Source organism: Nymphaea colorata, unplaced genomic scaffold, assembly GCF_008831285.2.
Source record: "Nymphaea colorata isolate Beijing-Zhang1983 unplaced genomic scaffold, ASM883128v2 scaffold0410, whole genome shotgun sequence".
Lineage (NCBI taxonomy): Eukaryota > Viridiplantae > Streptophyta > Magnoliopsida > Nymphaeales > Nymphaeaceae > Nymphaea > Nymphaea colorata.
This window is the reverse complement of record NW_022204916.1, coordinates 37959-50150: the sequence shown is the minus strand read 5'-3', so window position 1 is coordinate 50150 and position 12192 is coordinate 37959. Positions and strand designations below refer to the sequence as shown.

General features: G+C 38.1%; 1 long non-coding RNA gene across 1 annotated transcript; it reads left to right on the top strand.

Moving 5' to 3' along the window:
* Positions 1-1767: 1767 nt before the first annotated feature.
* On the top strand, positions 1768-9611 carry LOC126409482 (uncharacterized). The gene is made up of 2 exons (XR_007572216.1): positions 1768-1949; positions 2402-9611. It is a non-coding gene; the product is annotated as an uncharacterized LOC126409482 (long non-coding RNA).
* The last annotated feature ends 2581 nt before the right edge of the window (positions 9612-12192 follow it).

Sequence of the window (12192 nt, the reverse complement as noted above, 5' to 3'; positions counted from 1 at the left end):
CAAAACAACAAGCATTACTTTTCAACAATGCAATACAAAAAATCTTGTAATTAGTTCCATGGCTTTCCTCCCCGTATGCTTGCCACCACCTCCTTGACTCAGCTTACCTTTCTCAGCTTTCTATCATGGGCGACGCTGTCGGTGGGAAGATCATCCACAACGTCCTCGCTTCCAGCCAGGTGGCTGATCTATCAGGCCTCAAGGGTTTGGTACCAGGGAGCTCCTCTTATGTAAACCACCAGCGGAGGGGCTGCCGGACATCGCGGAAATGGTGGTGATGAGAGGTCAAACGTTCTAGGGACCAGTGCATGATATTAGTGGAGGAGCTGAAGAAGTTGGGAAGGAAGGTGGTGAAGTTGCACGTCTTCTCGGAAGAGGAGCATGCCTTCTATGTGTGCAGCCCCTAGGGAGAGGCATCTACTGAGTTGATGGGCTTCATCTCTAAGTTCATCTTTCAGTTTTGATATATAGGTGTGAATGTTGTATGAATGTTTTTTTCTTTAATGTTGCATTAATTAATTGCTGATAGAACTCATCTGCCGCCTACAAAAGAAGATTGTGCTGCTATGTTGCCGGTGCAACTGTGTCGGGGTGTTCTCTTGGAAAGAGTGATGTAAAATCAATGCAGTGCAAAAATGGAAAAATAAAATAGTGATATGATCGGTTTATAATGGAGAGACTGAATTTTTTGAAAACAAAGATATTCTACTTGAGAGAATTATAACATCTCTCTCGTTCATATTCGATTTATAAGAAAAAATAAATTCCTAATGGATCCATCCTTTAAGTAAATGGTGACCAGATTGACAAATAATTTCTTAGCTACTTTGCAAAGCAACCGAAACATGTCTTCTTCCTACCCAATGTAGAGACGGCTAACCTTTTTGTTTTCTTTTTTTAAAAAAATTCATTGTGTAAAATGGTTTTTTTTTTCTCGAATGATACATGTGGGTAAATCCTCATCTTATGAGGACAAATAGTAGAATAAGAGAGGTGAGACTTGATGGGGACAAAGTTTGAAGCTAACTAAGGGGTGGTGGCATCTAAGGGGTTGTTTAGCAAATAAGAGGGTCTCCCATACTTTTCACTGTGACCACTTTTGATATTATAGTTGTCACTAAGAAAAGTTTTAAGTTTAAACTTTTTTTTTTTTCGGTTCAGCATTTTTTTTGTCGATCGCGATCTTAAGATGAATGAGATGCTTTATAACCTTATGTAATTTGATATGAGTGTTTGGTCCTTCTTATGACATAATTTCTATTTGCATATAGAGATTGATCAATAATATCATTTGATATAGCTTAAAAGGGCTACAAAAACCGCGGAACATGTTTTATTTTTTTGTTACAGTCATATTTTGAATTTATGTTATCACTAACCTTAAAGACTTTATGGCGCAAAAGAGAAGTGTTTTTTGAAATAATAAAAAAATCAATTTAAAATTTAAAAATGATTTGAAAATTAAAAAATATTCTTACTTTAATAACAGCTATTACAAGCATGACAGATTTGATGTGCTCCGTCAACCAAACCGGTAAGCCTAGATTAGCGTTTCGTTAAAGAAAAAAGCTAAAAAACCATCGGCTATGACCTCGTTCGTTAAATATTATGAGGCGGATGCAGTTTTCTTAAGTTCCTATTTGTTTCGGATCAGATAGGGAGTTACATGTGAACATGGATTTGGATCTTTTTTTTCTTTGACCCCAATAAAATGTTTGAAGAACATGAAAGGAAAGTCCACTTCCCAAGTGCATGCTTGATGCAGATGATAAGTATCGGGTTTTAAACGGTTTTTCCGAAATGCATCACATTTTTACCATTTTAAAACCCAATAAACAGAGGAAAGATTTCTAGCTCATCTTCTCGTCTACCTCTGGAGGTTACCTCTTAAGATCTGCCCTCATCAAGGAGGGGGAGCTCGAAGGTAGCACGGCGATGGCTGGTTTCCGGTAAGATCGATCACTCTTTCCTCTCTTTTTTTTTTATTTTTTTTCCAGCCATTTCTCTATCCCTTTCTTTTTTTTCTGGCCCACGACTGGTTTTCTGGAGGAGGAAGAAGGGTCTTCGTTGTGCCATCCAGGTGGTTTCTGATATAATTTCATCTAACATGTGTAACAACGGTCATGACTCCCCTTTTCAAACAAGTTTTTTTTTTTTTGAAATTTATCCTCGTTGCTCATTTTGATTTGTTTATGGTTTGATTTGTGATTCATCACTTTTGGGTATGTGGTCCAGGACTATTAAGGTCTTGGTTGCTGTTAATTTTGTTAGTCAAGGTAGATTCCAGTGAAGACCATTCGAATTATCGTTCACAAGGAAGTTGGGTGTTTCGATATGACATTTTGAGCATTTCTTTCTGCTTTCTGTTATATCAATGGCGGCTTCTCCATTTCTTATGCAGGATCAGATGGATGAAGGTTTCTTTGACAAGCTTGTGGATGATGAGTTTCGGATCGATGGTTCTTCTGCAGCTGGGTTACAGGAGGGTAATGATTCCGATGGGATCAACTGGGCTCCCTGCTGACACTTCTCTAGTGAACCTTTCCTTGAGTGAATCAGAGTAGCATTCACAAGTTCAGGTGGACGAGGCCGGAAAAGCTGGCTCCTTTAGAGTCAGTAACTCGGTCGAAATCAAACCAGAGAAAGTAAATCAGGCTGCAGAAAGCAGTAGTTCCAATGTGCTTGTTGAGTCCAACGAGTCTGCCATACCAGTAGAGTTGGTTGCACTTGGTGCCGGTGCCAATGCCCATCTGAATAATTTGGAAGCAGATTTTCCGTCTGTTAAGGGTTCTATGCAGACCCGGGCGAGCATGAAGGAGGTGCAGTGGAGTAGCTTTCATACAGGTATGGGCGATAATGATTCTGGTGGTTTTAGTTCTCATTCAGATTTCTTTGCAGAATGGGTGAAAATACATCTAGACAGGCTATAGGGGAGCATGGCACCAAATTCTCATCAATGTTATTGCAATCTCAATTGCAAAATCAAGCTGGTTTTGTTCAAAGGAGAACACAACAAACTGATGCAATCAATGTTGGCCTGCAGTCGTCTTCATCTTCTGTCTTTCATAGTTCTTTTGTTCTAGATCCCCAAGAGGAGGTCATTGAGAAGGGCCTAAATGGTGAAACTGCTGATTTGTTGTGAAGTACAACAAGGTGAAGCGATGCACTAAGTTGGTGATGCAATGTGTAGCTAAGCGATGCATAGTGAAGCATAACTTTCATGGCAAAAATAATCTAACATATTATATCAACAAAAATCATGTCAGAAATTAAAAACAAGAGCAAAAAAACCATTTTTTTTTCTCGCGCCAAAATCAGACATGAAGGATGGCACTGTTTTGCTATTTGCGAGAAAGTTTAATTAGTTGTTATCAACAATTATACATAAAAGTTTGTAAAATATTTAATTCCTTATAAGTACTGCGGGTGAAAAAAACATTACTTTGGTTTATTTAAACAACATAATCATGAGAGCACCGGTTTGGTCAAATGGTTATAAGTTCAATAAATTCACTAAACTCTATGATTTTTATCCAACATTTATTAACTTACACTATTTCATTCAACATACAACCTTCAATAAATTAACACTTATCGCTTTTATCTAATTCTACCATGCGGCTGAGAAAAAAATTAAACAAAAACAATGTGAAATAGAAAAATGAAAAAAAAATACAAGCATTAATTACAAAACAGAGGTAGAGGGAGAGATAGACATGAGCGATTGGCAGGCACTCGAGGTGCACATTTCGTGCGTTGAGTTGTGTGATTCAAATAACAGTGGTGGTTACATTATGGGTTCAGGTAATATAGCGGTGGTAATTGCTGTTATAGGTTTATAGCGGTGAAATTTCTACTGGTGCTAGAGAACACCGGTATAAATACTTAGTGGCGAGACATTTCACCGGTATAAGTATATACGACTGCGAACTACGTCATTGTTAGAGATCTATACCAGTTGTAATCGTCACCAGTATTGGACTGTCCCAGTTGCGTTCACCACTTGTATAGGTTATTATGATTAAAGAATAACACAAACATAATTTGTACCCCTCAAGAAAACATTTATAGGCTCTAGTAAATATTTCTATGCCTTTCAACCAAAAATATGTCTTAGGCAATGTGTTCCTTCTGCATCCACGCGCTAAGGGGGAACAAAACTCAGCCATGTGATGCAATGGTCAGCTGTTGACAGATGACAGTACCATGCTAATTAGAGGTGATGGTGGCGAAGGCTGTCTATTTTCTGTGGAAAGGTTGCAAGAGTTGAAGGTATGTAGAGAAGTTGCTCGAAAGAATCAGAGTCTGAAGTCAATTTGGTTGACTCGACAAGAGGTTTTCTTGTATATATACAATGATGGCAGGAAGGTATTCATACTCCACCTGGTATACTGCATCATTCATTATGTATAAAGAATCTCACCTTATAAAAGAACCTCTGGAGGACGATCTGAAAAGTTTTTGAATATCAATTTATTTTTAGTAATGTTTCTCGTAACAAAAGGCTTAGATGCCTAAGATTGTCTTGTACATAGTTCTAGTTATTGTACTGCAAACACGAGGTTGCCAACAAACAAATGATTAGTGGTCCAACCTAGGAGTTGGGTTTTCTTTCTACTCTATGTTTTTTCTTTTGACATCCACGTCATTGAATACAACAATGTTATTTTAATTCAAAACCAAGCTGATACCATTAGTAGTATGATGCTGTAATAATTGACAGTTTGTCATTGAGAAGAACCCGAGATGGTACATCAGCATAAGATGAGATTCTTTTGTAACGAACGAATAATGCAGCATATGGGGCGGAGTATGAATACCTTCCTACTGTCATTGAATCGAACTCATCAATCCATGCACCATTTTACACACACACACACACACATATATGTTGCTAGACAAATTAGTCCGGACAAATAATTAATGAGACCGATTAGGTTTGATGCATTTTTCTTCTCAAAAGTTACAAGTAACCATTTATATTTGTACAATTACCTACAGGCACATGCCCCACTGTTTTTAAGTATGAAAAATACCATTTTACCCTAATAAAAAGAAAATACCTGAATAGAAAGATTTTTATGGGCCACATCTTTTTGACAATTTCTTCAATATTTTAATCTATTTTATAAGTATCAATATTAATAAAAAAAGGCCCAGGGAGAGTGTATGTACAAAATGTGATTTTTTTCATTTTTTTCATAGAAATTGCTCAAGATTTTAACTTTTTTCTTCAATTAATGAAGCCGGTGTTTGTCAATCATTTTATTACATCAAACAACTTTTCAATCTTTTTAACACCCTTTGTCGTACAAAGAAATTCATCTATTTGAAAACATTACTGTATTTGAATTTTCTGATTGCTGAAAATTCTTGTCAATCGATAATGTGAATGATGATTATATATGTGTATTTCGAATAAACTAGGAATTGGAGCCGTTTATTTTTCTTTGTTATCCCATTTGTCCATGCCTTTTTGGTTTTGAAACCTTGAAAAATTGACAGATTCCCTTTATTAGGGACATAAGATTCGTCACCAAAAAAAGGATAATGGTAACCTCACCTAACCTATAGTAATAAAAATACATGCCCTACTGAGACTTGTAACTTGCTATGCTTTTTAGTAGGATACCCTGACTCACCCTCCTCTAAAAGGCTGATTCATTCAGACCAACATGAGTGTCCAACCACATTGCATTGCCAGGATCCACCGGGAGTAAATTTTTTTAAGGTCATCAGTCTTGAAGTTCCTTAGTAGAGATAGGATAAAAAAAAATCAGTCTTCCATAACCTTTCATTAGTCCTAGGTACTTCTGAAACTCAGCTCCTTAATTGTGGGAGGGTCACTTTAAAAGGATGTCATATTTTCTATAACGAGTCAATGTTTCCCTATAAACAAGACTTATTTCATTGAAAATTTGTAATTTGTAAAGGAGCAGTTTCATAGTTGATTATTTTTATATTAACTTGGAGAAGTAGCCTTAAATGACATTATATTTTCCAGTCTTCATTAAAATTGTGAAACTGACAGTTCTAAAGAAACTTCTTCAGTATTTCCTATGGACTTCTTGCTTCCACTTGCATGTGCACTGAACCTTATGTTTGCCTGTGTGACTGGTTTAGTTTCAGTTTGGGACTGCATTCTAGGATCAAGAGGTTGGAAGGCTGGGCCGGTGGAAACATTCAGTTCTTACCTGCTAGTTAGCAGCTTTTCATTTCACATCCTTTATTTTTTATATTTTATTCCACAAGATCTTTCCTTTCTGATCTTTGTGCTGGTAATAGTGTAGGCCCAAGGGTAGGATGGGCCTTCAGGTCACTTGCTGAAATTGAGTCATTAGAAAACAAGTGCTGAAAATTTCTGGGTTATTCAACTGCTTTGAATTTCTTGAGAACAGTACTTGCCATGAATTTAAAAATGAAATTCTCAAATAATGTCATCTACCAACAAATTGGATTTTGAACTGGATTTTGGCCATCTCAATTAATGTCCAAAACATGTACATCTATATGTGATTAAGGTACATTGTTTGATAGAGGTAACTTTAGACTGTTTGTGCGTTTGCAGATGTCCTGATGAGTATAAGAAACATGGTAAATTTGACCTGGTTTAATTCGACATACAACCTTGGTTAAATCTTACCATGTTGTTGAGAAAAAAGTAAATTAAAACAAAAACATAGCTAACATGAAATATGAAAATAGAAACGATGCAAGTGTCAATCACAAAACAGAGAAGGGGGGGACACTTGAGTGATATGAGGCAGCTGAAGCGGGCGGTTGCGTGCTTGCTTCAAATAATAGTGGTAATATGTGCTTCTTTCTTTGGTACTGGTTACGGCACAATTTACCGGTGGTAAAAACAACCGTTGAAGTTTTATAGCGGTCAAGACATATATGGGTGTTAACATCTAACAATCACCAGTATACATACGATTTAACGGTGACAAAAATCCAATGTAGGGCATATATACCAGCCACAAAAATCACCAGAATGGTGAAATATCCACACCTTTCTCCTAGCAAGTTCCAGTTCCAATCAATCAAAGATATGTCTCATGGGATCTATTCCTTACAAGTCAATGCACTAAGGGAAAAGAAAATGCAGCCACATTTTGAAAGACATCGTTGGAAAGATGAAATCAGCCCTGAAAAATAAAGTATTTTGTTGCTTTCACTGTTACAATTTCCCTCCATCAAAAGGTGTATCTATACATAAAATCATGGTGATTGCCAACCATAAAAAAGAAGCCAATTTCACCTTTCATGATGTTCCCAGCTTTCATACAATGAAGAACAAAATGATATTATTCCTTTGGTGCTATATAAACTGGTTTTACGATAAAAAGACGTTTACAAAGAGGTCATAAATAGTAAAACAAACCAGATTGCAATAAAGCAACTATAAGGTTCGTTTTATTATTCATTAAAATAAAATTGTGTCCACAAAAAGAGTTTCTATCGTCAAATTTACGTGTCAAATGGAGAGGTGGGCATGAGTATGTTAACCATCATCCATATTAAGATACTATGCATAATGTCACATATGCATATTTCATGATGGTCACAACAGAATATATTATTGCATTTCAGAACCCAGTTTTGATAGACTATCTAAGCAAGAAATAGTGTCTCAACTACAGGCATGTACAAATACAATTCATGCTACCACACAGTCACTACAATATTTTTGTTTATGCCCTATGACCAATACTTTAGGATGAGAACCGTAGCGAATAACCTCTACATTTGGTCAGGACAAGAATGAGTTTTCCAACTCAAGCCATTTGCATATTTTGTGTGTACCACAGTTGCACGATAACTTTTTCCACCTTTTTTCTCTCTCTTTCTCTTTCTCCCCTCAAACCCACCAGTTAAGTTGCAGAAGCGTAATGTAAATCTAGGATTTCCCCATTCTTTGAAACAACCAAAGATTGAATGCATGACAAAATAGAGAGGTCAGAATGATTGCGTTTTGCTCCTCTTCGTCTCGCTGCGGCGTCTTTCTTTTTACTAGCGCCTTCTAGTACTCCAGAAAGGTTAGTTGGATATGCAGTTGGAAAGTTCCTGTTTTCTATAACCACGTAAATTGGAGCCTTCAGATTCTTGTTTGGACACAATGTCTTAATAAGGAGGATTATGTTGGTTGGATTTCTCTCATGCTACCCTCGTGTGTCTTGATTGCTCTTCCATATCAACTTCCTTCTTGCCTTTTTGGGTCTTAGACCAAATCGCCTCTAATGCATCGCCCCTCTCTCTGCCTCTATATTATCTCTCTCTTTTTCTCCCTCCCGATCGATCGTGGTTTCCACCGGTGAGTACTCACTACAACAAATGTTAGAAACTGGAACTAGGATCGAGCCATTAGGATCGGTTTGTAGATCCTTTCCTAAATCTCAACGTAAAAAAGACGTGTTACTTGTGACAATAAAGCCAATCCCTCGCCCCCTTTCTGGTGAAAATCCACCTTCCGCTCATCCCTGTGGCCCTTGCCATCGCAGCATGGACTGATGTCAAGCATCCATCACAATCGACCGATTGTCGCTGACAGAAGATGCGAAGAAGAAGAAAGGTTCCTCAACTCTGTCATTGCTTCCCAAATTTTTCTTTTTCATCAGAAAATCCATGATTCACCTGCTTTGTTGCTCGTTTTCTGGCATTTCTCCTTCCTCAGTTTGCTGGTTGCTCACCTCGCCATCGTCATGTTGTTGTTCATCTCCTCTGCTTGCAGCAATCGCCGAATTGCTGGTTCGCTTGGATCGAATAGGAGTTTGGTTTTCAAATATTTGTCGAAAATAAGAGAAAATATATGGTTAATAAAAATTTCAAGAAATATTAAAAATTAATTAGAATCTGGCCAATCTCACTATTAAATTGGCCATGAAATGTAATCTGCTTGCAGTCGGCTCAATTGGATGAGCACGAGAATTGGGGGATGCACAGGTGACCAACTCTTGGTAGAAGGCAAAGGAAGAGCTTGAGAAATCTGGCCGCATATGAAGGGGGATATGGGCTTTTTCTTTGAAATTTTTGTTTAAGGTGGCCGCATGTTAGTTGTTTTCTTTTGTGGATTATTGTCTTTGTTAGGCGCAAGCCAGTGAGGGAGATAGCGGAGGGCAGCAATATCTGTTGTGAGGTTAATCTGAAGACTAAAGAGAGTTGCGGCCTACAGATTGCAGCTGGTGACAAGTGTGAGGAGCGTACAATGGGTTCAAGCAAGGATCGGTCAACTGAGCAGAGCATGGAAGGGACTGGGTTCGGTCAGGTCAGTGGTCAGTAGAGCAAGGCTGAAGAGCAAAGGTTGCTGGTTCGGGCAGAGAAAGACTATGTCAGCTGTAAGAGACCAAGGAAGACTGGGCACAACAAAGAGTGCATCCGGGTTAGGTTTAGTTGGCAAGAGCTCAGGCTAACCTGAGCGTGTCATGGCTGGGTTCAAGCCAAGACCGAGTCATTGTATTTGTTTTGGTTTGGATTTGATTGAGTCAGGTCTTGTACTCGTATGAGTCCGAGACAATGGGTTAAACTCGAGAAAGTCCAGGGGCATACAAGCTGGTGACTGTGCCAAAACTTGTAACTTTTTGAAATTGAATCAATAAAAGAAACCTTTTCTCTCCGTCACGAGAGAGTTTGAGCTGATTAAGTGTGGTGCCAAAAGCTTGGCCAGCGAAGGAGACTTTGCTGGAGAAGAAGATCACCTACAGAACCAGAGGAGCCGAACCGAAAAGGCTACTGAAACTGTAGACATCGAATACAGTGTAGAAGTAGATCTTATCACAGTGCAAGTGCTCTCGAATCCTTGACTCATTTGACAAATGGTAAAACCTGTCGTTTTGTTCATGACTCATTTTATTTGCTGACATAAAATCAAGAATTATAGCATGCAGATGCCCCAAGCGTCCATGCCAAACATCGGAAGAAGCTGTTCGAAACCTTGCTGAAAAAAAATGTCCTTTGGATTGCCTTTGAGTCCATTATAATTCTCACTCTCCAGATCATGCTGCTATCACTGCCTTGGTCTCCTTGTCCTTAATCACAAACAAGTTAAAAGATAATTCAAATAAATAAGGCATGGTACTGGTGAGTTGGCTCACAAAGATTTAGCTCTTTTTAATACCTGGAACCACCAAAACATTATCTAGAGAGAGAGAGAGAGAGAGAGAGAGAATTTTGGATCCGACCTTTATGTCGGCTGTTCCAATGTGAGTAATGTCCAATTTTTCACCATTTCCTAGCACTATTTTATCTGATCATTTGTACTTAACACAGTTTTGAAGATTACTTGAATTGTTTGTGACATGAGAAGTTGCTCCTGTATCTAGATACCAATCTTGTCCTTTGGATCTGACACCTTTAGATTAGTGAATGCTGGAGGTACATCTCGTGGTTGATATGACTGATCAAATCTATGATAACATTTAAGAGAAGAGTGATTATTTTGTCCACATATTTGGCATGGTACCTTCGGTTTGTTTGAAGAAGCTCCATTAGAGTTGGCTGATCCATGATTGTCACGAGATTAAGAAACTGGAACAAATCCACAGCCTCTTGAGTTAAAGTGATTGTTGTTTATGTGTTTATTGTTGTTGTAGCGACCCTTGTTATTTTGATTTCCTGTCTGCTGGGTAAGAAATGCAACATTAGCATTCAACTTGCTTTCGCTTGGACTAAGGTCCTTCATGCTCTCATGGTCTTAAAGTAACGAGACAACTTCAAGATACAGCAAAATTGGTGGCTTCATAACCTGCTCCTTAACCGCTCATCAACCAAAAAACTTTATCTTCATCATTGAGAGGCTTGCCTATAGCAGAAAATTCATCAAAAATAGACATGAATTAAGCGATATACTCGGTAATGGACTTATCTTGTTTTCAATAAGTTTGTAATTTCCTATTCGATAGAAAATGTCTCTGTTTTGACTCATGTGCAAATGTTGTTGTTAAGGTCATCCATACTTCTGCTGAAGTCTTGTGTCCAATGACTAGACCCAACACCTCTTCAGACAGAGATACTGAAAGCTAGCCTCGAAGCAATCAATCTGATTTCTTCCAGGTCACTGAAATCAAGATTAAGGCTGTTGAAAGGTTCACCATTTTCAGTAGTTTCAAATGTTCAATTGTTGAACTTGACGTAGGAATAGTGCCACCAATAAACTCAATAAGATCCTGGCTTTCTATGAGTCCAAGCATATGAGTTTGCCAGAGAAGAAAATTCTTATGCATGAACTTGATCGAGACAAAATTAGCAACATTCACATTTGAAGGAAAAGAGAACTTAGCCAATGACGTTGCTGAGGATGATGCCATTGCAGTAGTAGGAAAGAAATCAGTAAGAGAAGGTCCCAAGAGGGCTTGCACGGCTCTGATACCATGAAAAAAAATGATGAAAAAAGAGAAATTTAACATGGTTCAGATATTAACCTACATGACGGTACTCAGTCATCAAAACGATGATGAGTCTTCTTTTATTGCCTTGTACTTTATACAAGAGATGGGTCGGTTACAATATTAATTTTTGAATTTCCTTCAGCTTTATTTAGAAGAATTTGTTTTCACAATAATTTCTACATGTGTTCATTACTACAACCTTGTTCCTGATTTGTGGCTGCATGTGGTGTCAGATCGATTTCTTGATCATACATCACCCTCTTTCCATAATTCATACATGAGGATTTGTGATAATTGTCTTCTTTCCAAGTTTATCATGCAATATTTTCTTTCCAACCTTCACGCATGGTGAGTTGCTATGATTGTGGGCAGGTTTTATCTTTTTTCCCAAAATTAACATATGGTGAGCTGCATGGTGAGTTGTTGTCAGTCTAAACTATTTTGAAAATTAATATTGACAGCTCTGCAGTAGGGCAGCTATCACACAAGGCGATGGCTGCTGGCAGTGAGCAAAGGGGCGATATAGTCAGCTTCATTTCCCACCTGTTCAGCTCCACATGACGCGTTACCGACCATGTCCGCTGTTGGCAGCTCGCCCGCATCTCCCCTTATGAGCTACCTCTTGTTGGCAATAGTCACATTTGACATATATATAAGCTGCCAATATTGATGATTTCTTAACAACGTGATTTGTTTCATCACTTAATCTAAATGGTCAGTTCGGATTCATAAATTTTGGTGGAAAATCGAAGCAACAAATTAAATGACATGATTCGCCAGACCTACTGAGTATGACATGAAGCTGAGC